The sequence below is a fragment of the Anser brachyrhynchus genome, assembly GCF_964034855.1.
Source record: "Anser brachyrhynchus genome assembly, chromosome: 5".
NCBI lineage: Eukaryota > Metazoa > Chordata > Aves > Anseriformes > Anatidae > Anser > Anser brachyrhynchus.
This window is the reverse complement of record NC_137699.1, coordinates 56,401,202-56,419,300: the sequence shown is the minus strand read 5'-3', so window position 1 is coordinate 56,419,300 and position 18,099 is coordinate 56,401,202. Positions and strand designations below refer to the sequence as shown.

The following is an 18,099-nucleotide window of genomic DNA, read 5'->3' as shown; positions in this document are numbered from 1 at the left end:
TTTCTTGATCCTTTCCAGTAAGTTCATTCAGTACCACACTTAAGTGCCCATCTTTAGCCAAGAACTAAGCTAGCTCTGTTGGGACTCGAGATCCTGAAGTATCCCACCGTGCAGTGTCCTTCTCCAACTACCTTGGTGTGAGACATCTACTTGGTGCTCCTGGATACTGCCAGCTATTTTACTTTTCACAAAGGGCAGAGACTGATGCCAAGTCATGTTACTACTACTCTGGCACTTTTATAATTTAACATAAAATTTCAGTGTAATTCCTACTGACTATAGCCTTGGTTTCTGGGACATCAAGACTACAGAAAAGGGAAGGAAATTTATCTTTTTTAAAGATCTTAAGTCCTACCCTTTAGATCTTTCCTACAATTTAGATGTGTGTGTTCTGTTCATACTCATGAACAGAATTCCTAAATGTAAACATATTGTTCATAGGATATGATCTGGCATTTTTTTTAACAATGCAAAGATAGTTATTTTTCTGTGACAAATAACTTGCAGCACATAACTAATGAGGTTTTTTGTGTTTCTTTTTTATATAATGTTTTAGAGAAAAAGAACTCTGAAAACCATTTATACCCTTGCATGTGCACACTGCTAAATCTAGCTGATCTATTCTAAAATGCAAGAATGAATTATGTGTTGTATGAAAGCCTGTTTTGTCCTAACAATTTATTATATCTTAATATTTAAAACAGCCTAACAAATGAAGTTTCTTTAAAATTAATTTGTCTCTAGTTATCATAAGGAAAAACTTTCTATGTAATAAAGTTAATAATTGCAGTCTATGTGCACATTCTGAAGCACTGCAGAGGATAATGTCAAGGGGTTTGCTATTATTTTTTAAAAAGCAGTGATAGTTAAACACCATTCAATTCAAAGGTAAGTTTTACATATTTATCTTTAGCTTACAGGCATGTCTCAGATAGGATTAGGAAGCCATTCTGTGAAATATAAATGGAGAAAATTTAACAGAATACAAAAATAAGAGTTTGAGATAAAAATTTTAGTCAATCAATTCAGGATGAGTTCTTTTTTTGCATCTATTGCAAAGGCAAAGAAAGAAAGATTTCACAGGACAGAAGTTAATGTGGTCAAAGATTTCTCAATATGCTTTTTCAATTCTCTCATCAGAATAACTTGTGGCTGTTCAAAAATACTGCGATAAAAAGGAGAAGGGAAACAGATTAACAAAGAAAAGAAAACCAAGTCTGGTTACCTCAGCCCCAGTTATATTACCACACAATTATTACTTTATTGATTCCCCAGTAAAATTCACTTAACTAGTTTTCTGGTTTTTATAGCTAAATAAATTGCTTAATCCATTGCAGAGGAAAAACCTTATGCTGATGAGTTTATGTTAAAGATGTCTTAACCCCTTGGGTGTTGCTCACTAACCGCTCATTCACGACTTCTCCCCCTTGAGACCACAGTACAGACATCAAAGGCACAGCTGGATAAACTGTATAGATTGGATCCCAAGCAAAAATTATCATAAATACTAAGAAGCCACAAAGAATGTGGAAGGAATGATCATTTAGATCCAGCGAGTTATTAAAATTCTTTCAGTCCATCTGCTTATTGAGGTATGCGACATTAACCAGCAACTGCATTATCACTTGCAGTTCAAAAACTGCTTGTGAGGGAGATTTCACAACACCCATTCCACAACAAGAAGAGGCCAGACTCAGAGCTGACTTAGTTCTCATGAAATTTCACTGTCCTAAGTGGGATTTCCTGACACGTACAATCACTATGTAATCAGTGACTGAATAAATCTGCTCTTTCAAAGATCTGGAAAACGGACCCCATATTATTCACCCCACCACATTTACCACTGATGGACTGCTTATGGCTCACAGATTTCATTATGGTCTCTAGGGAATTTCCCAAACCTAGGCCAAAAGAGAAAAAACACTTTTTATCAATATTCTTGCAATATAAATGAGATCCACTTTTACTGGTTTCCAGCCAGCTCTAACAGCAACTCTCATGAAGCAAAAGCAGAGCAAGCTTTTAGAGAATATGACAATATTCTTAATGACTCTTAAGAATTAAGAATTAATAGCATGTATAGTAAAACAACTTCTTAGTAAGTTTATCAGGAACAAGAAATTAAGTTGTTAGGAAACTTACTTTTAAAGTTTCTGGTATGTCTAGGATGGTATTCTCCTCTTTTATAGAAAATTATTAACAGAAAGATTAAAAATCTGCTATTTTCTATCATTATTAACATTACCTCCTTGCAGCCTGCAGCAAGTTAATTTTTCAAATCTGTTTAATAAAAGAGTAAAAAACCTTTCAGTTTCATATGTAACACTGATTAACCTTGATTAGACTAAAACCAGTTTTGCTTACTCCTGAGTGACCCCCCCTCTATTTTATTCATCCTAATTATATAAGCAATATGAGCTGAATCAAGTATTTTCCAGTGAACAGAAGTGAACATAGCAGTCTTCTTGGATACCCATGCATGTTACTGACAGCCCCTTCTGTGCACTCACACTGTGCTCCACTCAAAATGAGGTATTATTAGTACTCTGATTTTCCACCCATGTTCTGTGGGCCCCCAGGAGCTAGCCTGGGGGATATTTCTAAGTCTTGTGAAAGGTGCCTAGAAAAAGTGAGCTCCAGTTAGTGCTAGAGTAATCCACGTGCAGGAAAACACATCTTTCTGGAAAAACAGTTGTTGGAACAACAAGTCAAAAGTGGTTGGAAAAATATGGTATTACTCAACAAAAGGAAGCATAGTAAAATCTAGCATTGTATGGAGATTTTCAGTTTATCCACTAGGTCATACATTCCTCCATGTAGAAGAGAATAAATGACAGTGACCTGATTACGTCAGCTCAGCAAACCATCGAAAGTAACAGATAGTTGTGGGGAAAGGGTGCTTTCACATTTCATAGCAGAAAGATGCGCAGTCAGGGTGGAATAGTTCCCATCTCGGTGTATGTAACTGCCAAAGTGAAAGGGCAGCAGAAACACTGTGACAGCCACCAAATGCAATTGTATTTGAAGCTGACACAAACAAAATCTCTACCACCAAAACAGCAGAGACTTTTGAACTACTATACCCCACAGAAAACAAGGGCTTACAGAGCTGCATGGTACTGTTCAGGAAGACACTCCAAACCAAAAATCTCCAGTTCTCTGCTCACTGGAAAAAGACCCACTGGAAGGACACAAGTGCCAGTCTGTCCAACTGCCTCCAAGCAAAGAGGGTGAAACACACTGCCAGCTGACTAAGGAAATTATTTCTAAGCTCCAAAAGGCCCACCAATATGCTTGCGAACATGCTGAGAGAAAACATACAAATGTTCCAAACATTAATTAATCTCAAGATGGGGACACCCAGCTCTCTCAGATAAAGACACCACCCTATTTTGTTGGTCTTAGCCGCTAACATCCAATGTTACTTATCTCACCCAAGGAGGAAGGAACTGTGAGGAAAGGGTGTATCGCTGGATTGCTCAACAGGATTACCACCTCTCCCATTTCCCCTTCAGTCCAGGCCTGCTCTTTTCCCTACAAATACTTGGAAAGAGGAATGTCTGGTTTTCAGACCACTGCAACTTCCAAAGATCATTCACAGAACCTGAAGAAGCATGGTCCCACAGTCCTCGAGGGACCTCATAAGGCAACTGAGTTGTTCTTCATTACTATCTCCCTCTTTCTCTTTACAGGAGGGGAAACAGACAGATCTGTAAAACTTTTCTAGGAAAACCAGGATCTTTGCTAATAGCTAAAAAGGGTCGTGAATTTGAGCCATATTTAGATCATGTTTTGGGATCTCGAACAACATTTTCAGGTGACTCTACCTCTTGCCAACAGAAATTATGTGATATGGCTCTAGTTTTCCAAGTGAGAGCTGGCAGCCATCAGCCAAAATGGATTTAAATGTTAGAAAACTATTTGCTGAAGGAGCCTGAGAAGAATTTTAATATTCTTCTTGACATATATAGGTGAAAAAGTGGTAAGGCTTTATAATAACACAGAGATTACTGGGTAACATTTTCAAAAGCACCTGATTTTTACGAGTTTCTTATCTCACTTAGGCACTAAAATTCCAGTTTCATTTTTGACTAAGGCTTCCAAATAGCTTTGGGCTTTTAAATCCCCTTTCAGCTACTGATGCTATAATTGACTTTTTTTCCTCAATGCTGTTCCTATGGCTGTACACTGTCATAGTTGTATTGGTTTGGGGAATTTGGGCCAATCATTTCAGAAACTGGAGCCAATAGTTACAGTTCCTAAATCCATATGTGACTACCTGAATAAGTGTTTTGCTTTTCAAAGGCCAGAAGCACCAGAACAGCTACCATTCATTTCCAAGGCCGCCGCTGGATGCCCAGTGCTCTGGCATATCACCCCAACTACTCCAAAGCTGTAAACAAAACCTGCAAAGCTTGTAGGCTTGTCGGCAGTTATCCATCACACCAAGCTCAACTGAGAGGTGCACTAAACCCACTCTCACCCTTATTCTGTGATTGAGTTAGAGGAGGAGCAAGAGAGAGACAGTTTAAGGTAGTCGAAAAAAATAAATTATTAAAAAAAAAAGAACACATTTGTGACAAAGAATGTGGTGTGCAGAAGATGATGCTGTAGGGAGCAGCAGTGGGCTGGTCTGCCTGGGGACATCTGTTTGTATTTGTGAGGGTCAGGATGCCAGAGGCTTCCAAGCTGTAATGAGAAGGAAGTTAGTATCACGCAAGCATGCAAGCTGCCTGCCATGCGTCAATGCAAACACAAACTCTCCTTTTCTTCTCTTCCCCCCCCCCACCCCCATGCTTGTTTCCTATCTGACGTTTTCCTTTCCCCGGCCTGCAGCTACAACAGTTTTGTTTTCTCCAGTGATAGTCTCCATTCATCTCAACTCTTCTTTGCTCAGCAATAGATCCCGAGCTTCCAGAGGCAGAGGAGAAAGGGTGGATTAGCCAGGAAAGTAGCTACAGAAACTGGGAGGAGACGAAGGACAGAATTTTCTGCAATGTTAACAGAGGACAGAAAACATGTATCCCCTGCCCCTACTTTGAGCATGTTGCCCAGGGGGTGTTGCTGAAAACAGCTAGGTAGCACGCTGGTGGAAACTGCAGTTAACCATGTGTATTGTTGCGTGTTTATTTTCTGTAATTTATTTTGAAATCTCAAATCCATCAACTGAAAACGATCTAGGCAATCTACACGATGCTATTACACCTTCCTCCTTCCACCACATGGTTTCAACTGGCCTTCAGCCTCACATGAAGAACAGCCAAGCAGCAAAACCACCTTGATTCCATTCCCAAAGAGGCTGGGATTCAACCAGAAACCTGTGAGGCAAGACTGAAGGGAGCTAAGCTCTTTGCAACATACTGTTTTCCTTGCTGCCCAGTGGCACTTGTCTGACAGACACAAGCAGGCAGAGCAACAGCTCGCCCATGCTCTGCAGCCAGGTGATTTACACACCAGGACAGAGCTGAACCCAAGGCCAGGAGCCCTCTAGCCATGGCTTGGGGATGCTTCTCAATTACAATGCCAAGTCACGGTAGCTGGACTGCTCTAGCTAAAGCTCAGCTGCTACATAAACAGAAATTAACCATATATAGTTGCATCAAGCCTGGCACCATAGGGCCTTCTCCAAATGCAAGCATTTACACCCTGACATAACAAGAAAGCAATGTTTGCACCGTTCCTTCTGTATTAGAGCCTCCTATTGTATTGCGAGTAGCTGTTCTCACTACCACACGTTATATAGGACTGTTAGATAGTCTCTCAGATTTCTCTTAGTAACCAAGTGGCTCATTAACCCCAATCCAATGTGAATAGCCCCATTATTTAAAGTAGGAATATCTATAAGCCTGAAATGAAAAGTATTTTTCTGAGTTGGAGCTCAGACAGCCAGCCTATAAAGCTGCTTAATGTACACTACTACTACCTATCAGCAGCATCATTAACTTTTCTCTTTCTCAAAGCAACTTTCTGACAGTGGAGTGACTTCTATTCTTTTAAAACCTTGATTTCCACTTCAACCAAAAGTCATTGGAAAGAAATTGTCTCACTATATGGCATTTCCAGTTTACAGCTTATATGATACGTCTTGATCAAGCTTCATATCAGGTTTTAGCATTCAGATGCGGTATATACCCCTGCAGGGGTATGTCAACCCATTTTCCTTCAGTCTACATCATGCGTTCAAATGATCTTTACGTTATTGATGATCCTTCTTTAGATCAATGGAATACTTAAAATAATCCATCTTATTTTTCTGGCAAGCCAGGTGTTATTCTGGATCTTCATACTTTCAGTGTTTGCCTCCAGGTGGTTTTTGTTGTTGTTGTTGTTTTGTGTGCATGTGTTTGATTTTTTTTTTAATAACTCTAGCCTTTTTTAAGTAGAAATATAATGACTAAGCCTAGTCATTCTTGCCTGAAGAACATCAATAACAATTTTTAGCCTACAAGAATGTTTCTGTATGAGATACAAATTTTGGATGCCCTGGGTCTTTCTAAATTGAAAAGGCTAAATGATGTTGATTTAGTCGTTTTCTGCACAAATCACAGTTACCCACATATACTTTTTTTTTTTGGTAATAACATTTGTTTCTTTCCCAAGATCTGTAATTTCGAAGCTCTCTCTGACCGACGTTTCTGTCACTTTTATCAGACTCATTGTTTGTTACCAGTTCTAGAATCTATTGATGTTGTGACCCATTACAGTCTTTCTATGATTCTTATGCATATTTTTGTGATGAACTCATGGGATTACAGCAATTTATTATTTATGAAACTCCCAGCCACTTCCCTCTAGCAACTGAAGATTCTGCAATCTCAAGAAAGAAAAGGCTCTCAGAATGCTTATTGGAGGTAAATTCTCCCAGCTCTTGTGCTTACAATCCTTTCAGTCATTTTTTTATTCCCTTTTTTGTCTCATAGTGACAAAAATACTACTTCATATCCTTAAGGCCTTATGTAGGCTTGCTACTTTATGCCAAAGAGAGTTCCTTGATTTATACTTCCTGAGGTGAGCTACTACCATTCAAATACTAAGGACTGTTGGCTGCCTCTCTAATAAAAGCAGTACCTTCTTATTTTAGAATTAGGATTCCTGTTTTGTTAACCTGTTACTTAGCTCTGCTAAAGGGCAGACCATCTGTCAACCATGCTCAAACTATGAACTGTATTGGCTTCATTTGATGATGCAAGTCAAGCACACAGGCATCAAACTTTCCTTCCTTCCCCAAATCCCATCTCCTGAGTGAGGAAACAAGTTTCCCACATGCATATGATGGCCAAGAAAACTTGACATGGAAACCTTACAAGACCAATCCATGATTTTTATATTTCGCTTTCTAAACTCAAGAAATGAACCCAAAATATTAATCAAAGCCTCTCTCAGAACTGTTTTCTTATACAATAAGAGCCTATTAAAAAAATGAGTGCTTGAAAACCAACCACCAACTGCCTTTGTATTTCAAGCAAATGTAATAAAAGGTTCTGCCTCACTAGCCTACATTTGTGAACTCCTATTTTTTGAGGTATTTCAATTCCGTATAAAGTACAAGGTGAGGGATGATTCCCAGTGTCATGGTCACTATGCACGCACACAACTCTGTCAGTCAATCTGGACTCATGCACGAACTTGCTGAGCATCATCTAAAGACATTTAGGTACAATCATGGCTTGACTGCTGCACATGAGGCTGTTTGACTTCATGTGCGTAAAGCCTGGAAACCACTACCTGAGAACTCTGGGACCAGACACAAGTGTTCTCCTGCTGGATCCAGCCCCTCGAGCAGCAGCTGGAAATCCCTGACTTGAATAAGGCTGTCCATTTCTACCAGAATGATTTCTCTCTATGCCTTTAAAATGTCTCCCAGTAAGAGTTCCCACATCTGTCCTTGCTACTGTTTAGCAAAGCTGAGCCCATTGAAGAAGGCACAAACAAACCAGCCCACAGCATTCTTACCAGTTACAGCTCCTCAGTATCCTATCAATACTGTTGGAACAAGAAAGTGTTCAGGCTGCTTTTATATAACAATCCCTCCTTTGCCTTGCATTTATACACATGGCAAAATAGGTCTCCATCCCCAGGTTTGAAGCTAGGTGCCACAACGTTATAAACGACAATAATCAAGGACATCCCAGGGCCATCAAAAGCAGAGACACCAAACGACTGGCCCCAGCGCTCATCTCTCCCTGCAAGATGCCTCATTTCCAAGTCGCCTACCTTCGTGCCAGCTCAAGCAAGAGGCACCCTCTTCACACAGGTGGATTTGCAGTCCTCGGTATGCTTGAGCGACCCTTTGAGCGCTGCAGAGCCTTCGGTGGCTTGCAAAATCACAGGCGGGTGACGAGTGAATGCCACCCCAGAGCTGACACCTGTGTGGCAGCGGCTTGCAAAATGCCTGACACCTTGGGGGGCTGTGACTTGTTTTCCTTTCAACTCCTCAATCAGCCTGACAGGAGCTTGCTTTGTGTTCACGGTATTGGCAGTGCCAATAAATTCCCCTCACACTGGGAGATTTCAGGCTCTGTTCCCGCGTGCTCACGACTGCTGCCTTTGCACACCGGGGCAATTACTGGGGCTGCATGGGACATATTAAATTCCTCATCAAGAAGTGTGCAATAATATTGCTGCTGCAGTGTCTTCTGCATCTCCTCCATAAAAGAGGATGCTCTGGGGCCTTGAGTTCATTTCATACCTACCTTCTAATTAGTTCAGACATTTTCCAGGGGGGTTTCATGTTGTTATAGGACATCTTTCTAGCCAGTTCCTCTTAACTTCTGTTAGAGAAAGAGCAGCGCCAAGAAAAGTGTCAGAAATATGACAGTATTTGCAGTCCTCTCTTTACCAGTACCTCTCCCTGTCCTCCCAGTATTTCACTGGATAATAATGAGCCAGAGTATGAATTCACCTGAGTTAATGGTATTATACAGTAGACACACAACATGCTTTCAGCATACAAAGGAACCCATTTTATCATGTTGAGGTCAGCAAGACTTGAATTCAAGGATGTCAGGGAATGCAGTTTAAAGGGATTGATCCACTCTCTTCCAAGCAGGGAAGAGTAGGAAAGCTGCCTTTGCTAACTGAGTTGTCTGAAGCTTGTATTCACTCTTGCAGCTGGTCTGGGTTACCTCTACGTGGAGTCTCCATTGTGATTGTTTTGCATTGATATACCGGTCAACAGTGGCATGCTTCATGCAGTGGCCACAGGCTATTTGTTTTAAACAGTAATAGCATGCTTCTTTTATATTTTCACTTCCCTAATTTCTTCTCTTTTCTTCCCTGAGAATAACCAGATTTAGCTGTCACTGCCTGTTCCTACCAGCAGCTCAGGTGCTCTCATCAGCTCTGCCTGCCTGCCCTGAAACCCACAGACTGCCACAGGCAGCCTCCAGCAGCCACCACGGACGGTGCTTTTCTCTACAGTCGATGCACACTGCCCCCAGGATTTGTTTTCTTCTAAATTCACTTCAGCAGAGAGAAATCTCTTTTGCTGTCATAATGAGACATGCTGGTGCATCAGCATTTCTGGGTTTAAAAAAGAATAATGAACAGTGACATTTAAAACACTGGTAGGAAAACCAAATACCAGCCTCATCATTTGCTTAACTGTTGTTTGCTTGATGGGATGGATCTATTGCTTTTCCTAAGAGAAGGAAAGTCTCTTTTGATCATTTCTTCTTTATTCTTTTTTTATTCTTTTTGACCCTTCATTGAGCTTTTCCTCACATTCATTTCCTAATTCTCCTAATTTAAAGTCACTGTCTCACAGGATGATGGCTGCCTACCTATTCATAATAAATCTGACCTTCTAGAAATATAATAGACAGCGTGGGAGAAAAGATGCATTTCAGCCCAGGGTGAGGAGGCAGTTACGCACTCAAAAAAAAATATATAAAACGATAAAAAAAACACTTATCTGTTATAACCAGCCTTAACTCCATGAAGATCTAAAGAACTGTGCCCTCCCTACAGGGGATGAAAATCAGTCCCAAACACATTCACATCAAGTCTCACCTTGTGAGACAGTAACATGCAACAAACATTCAGAAAGAAGGCTGACAAAAATATCTAAGAGATGTAGGAGCAGTGAATGAATTGCTTCGTATTGGGTTTTGGAATCCTACAGCCTCGAATTGTTATGATAACCTCCCTCCATCCTTATTAAAAAACATCAGGCTTCCAGGACATGAGGTTTCCACATGCCACTCGAATCTTTGTAGAAAGAGCTACATGACTCCAAGTGTAATACATCATCTGCGGAGAGGTCGACATACATACATTCATTCTTTCTCCCTTTCATCATGTGAAGACACAGGAAAGACAGGGGGCATCAATTCAAGCAATTCCAGGCTCATCAGGTTTGTGGGGATTTTTAATACTGTCTCTTCACCTTCCCCAAAAAGATTTGCTTTCCCCTCACCATCTGTGCAGTTCTGGCAGCAAGATTTCCTTAGCTCTTGCCGTGGCAGCTATCCCCTCGCGGAGCATTAATTTTAGACTTGCACCAAGGGGAGGAGAGTTGGTGCTTCTCTCACTGCTCATTCGCTTGGTTCATGCAAATTCTGCTCCGAGTCAAATGCTCCCCCTGTTAAACATCAGCCGAGCACTCACTGTCAGAGCCTCTGTCTCAGAGCAGAGCATTTATTTTTAATTTGTGTAGATGTGATCAAACTAAGTCCTGAAATTACATGCCAGAATTCGCCTGCTTGCTTATTTTGCTGAGACATACCACTTTCAACCTTTCCCCCTGACTTTATTATTTAATATTCTATAAGATAAACTTTCTCTTGAGGAAGTAAACATCTCTTTGCTAATACAGACCCCCAAGAACCACCAGAGGCAGATGTGTTCTGGGAAAGCAAGGAGGGCTTTGTGGGTTCGCCTGGTTTAAACATTCGCCCCCATGATGTTTGCCCTCCTCCATCCCGGGAGCTCCCGGCCGGGATCCTGCAGCCGTGGGTGGACCTGCCCTGCAGCTCTGCGGTGCGTGGCTCTGGGCACGTAGTGCAAAGCTGGCACAGCCACCAGGAAGAGCAAGGGAGCTTTCTGAGTGCCACTGGTCTGATTTCAGGACATTTAAAGAAAGTTAAGCCCATAGGTATGCATGGTAACAGTCCCCAGTTAGTTGCTTTTCCACAGCAGCACCCATCTGCATGATGACATCTAAACGGTACAAATCTAATTTTGTTTGCTCCATACTTCCCAGTCATTTCACAGACTTAAAAAAATATTGTGGGGAAAAATATTTTCATTCTAAAGTGGATATATTTACAGACATTAAGGAAGCATGAAAAAGACACTGTAGGACTACTGAAGTCAGTAAGAGTTTCTGTTGACGTCAATGAGGTTTTGGATCAGATTCTAATTTATTGGCTAGATTATTTGTTGACAAGTCTTCATTCATCTTTAACAGGAACAGACCATGACACAAATAAGAATCAAGGCAGAGAAAATGTACTTGTACAAAAGCATTAGGCGAAGTGTTCAGACCAAATAAATCAGCAGGGTGAAATGTAACGCTTCTGTGGACAGAGACATATGGCTTTTCATACAGGACAGACCAAAGAAGGACCCACATGGAAAGATGTGCTTTTAGCATTTCCTGTGACATCTACTGCACATACTGTTACAGCATGGGGTAAAAACCAAAAAGGAATAGAAGGTACAACAGCAGCAGCAGCTCGGCCATGGTTTCCACTGCAGTCAATGGTCTGACAGCACAACCTGGGTTCTGGGACTGCCAGCCTCGGGAAGCTCTGTGGTACATGCAGAGCCACCTGAAGCACGGCAATCAGCAGGGCAACCTCCAGCAAGGTGGTTTTCAGAGGCTAAAAGACAACTGTGTGCCCCTGTATAGAAGGTGACAGCAATCTTATTCTCTAGGAGCAATATTTTATTCCCGACTCAGCTGCCTGATTTTCAGTGGAATGACACCTCCAGTCACCTGGAGACACTCAGACACAAAGTGGTAAAGGACAGCAGAATCCGGCTTCCTGATAGCTCAGGAATAGTACACCATGTAACTTATCTTGGTGCAATTTATATAAGCGTGTGTAATAATACTGTTATAGCTCTATAAAGGTATGCAGGTACCCGTAAACGTAACGTGCTGAGATCTAAGGGGTGTAAATGGGAAACAGCTGCTTTGAAGTGAATGGAGTAACTCAAGTACTAGATCTCTATTTACTAACAACAAATAGGTCACATTTTAACAGTCAGAACTCTCTTTTCACTTTTATTATTAATATTTAGTTAAGGCAAGAGATCTCTGAGCCAAAAAGCATGTGTATAATAAATTACATACACCAAGCATTTTGATTCTTTTCTATAATTTAATAGGTACCAACCTAATCTAAGAATAAGTCCCTTTTTCACAAAAACTATCCCCTCCACGCATCCAAGAAGTTCAGTTTTCTACTTGGAGCTGCAATTTGTTTCCCTTCCTTCTCATGGGACAGAAGAGGCAAGCTCAGTATTTGAATCTTTGCACATTCCTTCCTAGCTATGCAAGATCAGAAAACTTCTCTGAAAGTTAGGAAGAAAGGAGCAGGATGCATTGGTCAAACAGTCTCTCGCAACAAGTCTTGGTACTATTGGAATGGAATCCAGTCCGATCCAATCACCGCTGGAAATGCAATTTTACTGCTCACAGAACTACTACGAACTTTGGAAAGTAATGAGCCTAGCTTTGCTCAAGATCATTCTCACTAACTCCCTGGCATATGTCTTACACTTAAATAGTTTAAGTTTTAGCTCAGCTGTCTGCTGAGGACATTTAAAGAACAGCTAGAGTACACAGCAGACTTTCTTTTTTTAAATAATGACAGGCATTAGACAACTTTTATTTATTAAACCAGACATAATTCATGCCTTTCTTAGAAAAGAAAGAGACATATTTTGAAGTACACAATAAAATTAAAAGCAATTCCAAGCAGAAAATATGTATGACTTCTAAAACCAAAACCCAACAAACAAGCCACTCCTTCGGCTGCTAAAGCCCAGCATACAATTTAGTAGGTAGAGCTTCTCACCTGATAGCCAGACTCCCATTAGACTCTTCCCACTTGCAAATCAAGACCATGAATTGTATCAGAGTTCATCTTCTCCAGGGAATGTACACCAATAATGTACAAGGGTTACTGCCAATAAGTCTATGGATTTAGCCTTTATCCACACTGCTTCAAACTAACATGAGTGACTAAAGACAGATCAAATCCAAACTATTATACCATGTTATTTACAGAATTAGCTACTCTTCTCCCTGTAATAATCAACTGTGTTTCCAGTAGCTGCAAGTTCACATGGGCTGTTTCTCGTTTTGCAGTCAATTCTTGTCTTTATGGTATCAACAGAGGCTTCACACTCTGGCCTAGTTGAGCTGACTCTAAACACTGCTTGATGAAATCAAAGCATGTGGCTTGCAGGATATCAGTCATACCTTAGGTGATCTGTGGGAAGATAAAAAATGACCCAGCCACATAGGCTTTGGTGTCAGCAGCTATGTAAATTCAAATCCACGCAGTTAGCACAGCTGAAGCCTTTCCACATCACAGCTGCGCACACCTGGGCAGCATCTCTTCCCAGGCTGGTTTTCAAGCACTCCCAAATGTTAGGCAGCAAACAGGACAGTGCTGGTAGTATTTGAATTGATTCACCATGGCCACAACATTGTACCCCCAGTTAGGTGAAAAGAAAGCTCTCCTCCAGTTATCTCCACCTTGACTGAGAAGGGGCAGAGCTGCTCTTACCCCGCTCACCTCATGCATGGCAATACTTTTCATACCGCCTCTTCAGTCACTGCTCACAACAAAACAAGATTTACCTGGAAGGGAAGAGCTCATCAGCTCTAATGCAGACATCTGAAAGGCAGCTGTCTCTGTAAGAGATACAAGTCAATTCCCATAGTGATTCATCTCAGCCTGAAATGAGGACTTGATTTCTTGCACACTCATTCCTCATCCCTCTAACCACTCAGATCAGGGTCTGCACAGAGCATGCAAAGGCTCCTGCCAGCTCTGTGCATTTGCAATCCCTCAGGCAGAAGTGAGAAAGGGCTGGTGCTTGCCCCAGTCCTACCCTGTATGGGTCAAGATGTGGCTGAGGTGCCTCAGGACCTAGGTTCTGCCTATACTGCCTCACACAGCAGCAGTTCCCAACACAGAGCAAATAAAGCATCTTATGGTGATGTCTTCATCTTGCCAGTTAGGTAAGGTGTAACGGTGTATCAGTATATAGAAAAATCTAACATTACGTTACCTTTGTGGTGATTCCCCAGAAAAATCACAAAGGGAGAGCACGGTTGATCTTTTTATTTTTTTCCCCATCTAGGAATTTCTTTATCATGAATCAGGAGTAGTGTGAGCCAATCCAGTGGTGTTTCTTAGAGTTAACAATTCAAAATATGTTCCAGCATGAACTCATCTCATTCAGTGTTAACTACAGCACACTTCATATTAGCTGGAATACAGGCAGCAATGACATCAGTTTTCCTTGCTGATCATTTTTCCCAACACAAGAGGACATTTGTCCGGACAGTATTTCAGTGCCACACTGGCAAAACTAATATTCTATGCTTTATAGACAATATATATATATATAAAGAAAAGCTCAGTGTTCTTGGGTTGCTTTCTCCTTGTATAGCACTTGTGTGTGAGTCAGGCACACATGCTTTCTGTGGTCCAAGTAAGAGAAACCCTCATTAAGTTACACATGTAATGGCCTCACAAGGTACATGAGTAATAGACACGAAACCTGTTCAGATACGCTGGCACAATGAGTTTTTTTTCCTACAACAAGCATTGCCCCACCTCACAATGATTTATTCAAAATACCCTTTAATTCAGAGGTAAGAATTGCAAGTGCAAGGAAAACTGAAAAGCCTAAAATCCCACTGGTGCTAATAAAGCCAAAGCACAAGGAAGCAAATCCCTCACTACCTATATGGTCAGCCATTACGGAGCTAAAAATGTTGAAGAAACACAGGCTCGACCCAAACGCTATACGTTCCTGTTGACGAGCACACAACATAGCAGCATTTCCCCAGCAGATTCACAAGGAAATGAAGCCAAAACGCAGTACCACAGTTTGGCCCGCAGATTCCTACTTTGCGATTCACCAGGACGAAGGAGGTGATCCACAGAAATGGCCCCGGTCACATCACTGAATTTCATGGCTCTGACAGCCAGTGTGGGTGATTGCCATGCATAACACTGGAATTCCTTTCTGACCTGCCTGAATCAGCACCATTTCTCTCCATCACAAAGCTTAGACACAAATCCTGTTAGCCTGCAGGCTGTACTCACTTTCTCTCTGTTACCTCAATATTCAGAGACAAAACGAGGAGTGCCCACTTCATCAGGACAGAAATTGTGTTGCTGTTTTGCTGCAGATCAGCCATAGCAGTATCGCAACCAAGGCAAGTGCAGCTGTGTTACAAGACAGAGTCCTTCCCTAAAGGCATACAAGGAGCACTCCCAGATGGAGACCACAGAGCAGCAAGATCCTGGGAAAAGCTTTACATATTAGCAAGCTCTGCTGATCTGAAGGTCCTCCAGTGCCTCCAGCTTTGGTTCATTTATCCTCAACTCTCCTTTCCCACTCCTGTTTTTTTTTTTGTTTTGTTTTTGTTTTTCTCCTTAGTAAATGGTTTTAATACCAACTACCACATTCAGCAGGGTACTTATGCTACCACCTAACTCAGCATGAAGAAGACACCAGTGTAAATGGTCCAAGCTTGCTCAACTTCACAACTAAATGTGGATGGCACACCAGCAGATCCTCGCTTCATGTATCATGTCATGCTCAGGTCTCTACACAGAGCTCCCCATGCTACGAAAGACAGAGCAGGAGTCCAGCAAAGCCTTTGACTCACACCTCTCATGGATGAAAGCATAAGGTGGGAGGGAGAACCTGTTGTGCGATGTGTTCAAGTTTCTCTTTGTGAAAAGTATGATATTATTGCTCAAAAAGCACAATGCAGAGTAACACAGGACACTGAAAGCAAGGTTCTCTCATCAGGCAATCTCAAACCAGTAGAAGAGCCAGGGTTCAATTTCATTAATGCCAGTTACCAGCAAAACGTGGCAGGAAAAGCCTGAATTAGCAAGTAATGAGGGCAGCAGATTTGGATGCTTTATATTCCTAAACAGTTTCCAACAAAGACAATAGCACAGATAAGCATATGTAGGCAGATCAAAACCAGATTTGGATTCTTTATATTTCTAAGCAGTGTTCGAACATAAAGATGATAGCACAGATAATTGCACGTAGGCAGAGCAACAGGGAGCTTCATTTTCTTCCAAGAGTAACTCCAAGCCCTGCACAAGGAAAAGTGATATTTTATGTTTGGGCTACACGTTTTAATGCATGGGTACTGAACCACAAAATGACCTGATTTAACGGGGAATTAAATCAATACAAGCTTTTGCATTTAAACTTAAGTTTACTATTACCTGCTGATTCATTACTTACTCAGACAGTGCAAGCTGCAGTAGCAACCCTTCAAAACCGAGGCATTTAGTTTTAAGAGGCTGAAAGGCAATGAAAGAAATAAACAGGGTCTCTTTCCAGATGGAATTAAATGCTTGACTCCTTGCTCCATCATATAAAGTGGACTCTGCTAAAAGAAGGAATGAAGGACAATTACCCTACTAATGTTGGCAGTAGGACTTTAGCACTTTAAAAACCAGTTTTTCAGATGCTTACTCCAAGCTCCACGGTCTGATTTTGCCTTTTGGAATCATTGATCTTCCCAAATAAAAAATAATACATAAAATAAATAAAAAACAAGCTGCTAAGCTCTCTATGTTGAGTTTAACATCCCATGCAATTTTGCACAGCATATGTGTTTTATGGGTTTTGTAAATTCTGAGCTAAACAGTTACTATATTGTGAACTTTTCTCAAATAGCATATGGGTCAGACCCTTACTTCTCAAAATGAACATGAAGATTTCCAAAGGAAGCAAGGCCTCGACGTGCACAACTCATTTAGGAGACTCACAGCAGTCCCCACTGTCGATGCAGATCTATGTGCTCCACAATGCCTAAGTGCACTGTCTTCTGTTTTTGAAAGACAACTTGCATGTCGTCTGTCTGCCGAGCACACCACACTGCAGGCACTCTGTACACACCCAACTGACACCTTCCAAACATTATTAATACGACCCAACTATCCTTCACAGCTACAACACAGTTTGCCTAAGCAATCGTTCTTCTTGCTTGAAAGAGTAAGAGTTGAGAGTTACAAACCATCCTTTCTACTTGAAAATCTCTGTCTACAGGAGCTGAATGGCTTCTCAAATGTGAAACAAAACTCATTTAGGAAATGGGCAGATTTCCAGAGGAACTGTCAGAAGGTGACAAGAACGTGTGACACAGACAGAAGTGCAATCATTGCACTGCAGAGAGGAAAACTCTCCGAATCCCACCAAGCAGCTACTATATTCATCAGATCTTACCAGTCAACTGTAAAACAGACTGTTACCAATTTAATTGCAATCCTCGTTGCTAATAGCACCATTTTCAGCTGAAAATTATTTTGCAATTATTTTATCACCAGAAAGCATTGCATGCAAGCCCCCCTCATTTTGCTAATGAGAAGGCACTGAGTCACTCCGTGTATGACAACGCCAGAATTTGTTTCTTTTGTAAATGAGACGATTTTTACCTCCCAGGTGATTCGTCTTTCCAAACAAAGAATCTGACACACATTCAGTTGCAGGGGGGTTATATATATTACTATTAATATTATGAAAATAACTGTGCATCAGAGCCTGATAAGTTTAGCTGAAAATAGTCAATAAATTATTTAGTTCGTAAAATGTCATTATGTGTGGGGTTTACTTAATTGAATAGAATAATTTATGGTAAAACCTAGAAAAAAGATCAATGCAGATGGCTTGTGAGAATGATTGAGTTTCAGTGAAGGCAATTTGATTTTTATCCCTCATTATAATAATGTTAAAGGGAAAGCATCAACTTTGGTAAAAATCAATATTTGATGAGTGCCTAGGCCATGAATTTTAACTAGAGGTAGAACTGAGGTAGGAATAGATGTAAATAATTAATAACTTCCATACCCTGAACAAATAACTGTTTTGTTT

At 41.0% G+C, this 18,099-nt stretch overlaps 1 protein-coding gene across 12 annotated transcripts in view; it reads right to left on the bottom strand.

Moving 5' to 3' along the window:
- The window catches only part of LOC308195424 (uncharacterized protein), a 222,351-nt gene that overhangs the window by 115,254 nt on the left and 88,998 nt on the right, over positions 1-18,099 (bottom strand). Inside the window, exon 4 of one of the 12 annotated variants that reach the window (XR_013951479.1) lies at positions 12,783-13,873. The exons of the other annotated variants lie outside the window; for them this stretch is intronic. The gene's annotated coding sequence lies outside the window, so the exon portion shown is untranslated. Of the gene's footprint in view, positions 1-12,782; positions 13,874-18,099 lie in introns of those variants that run through there. 12 annotated transcript variants of the gene reach the window in all.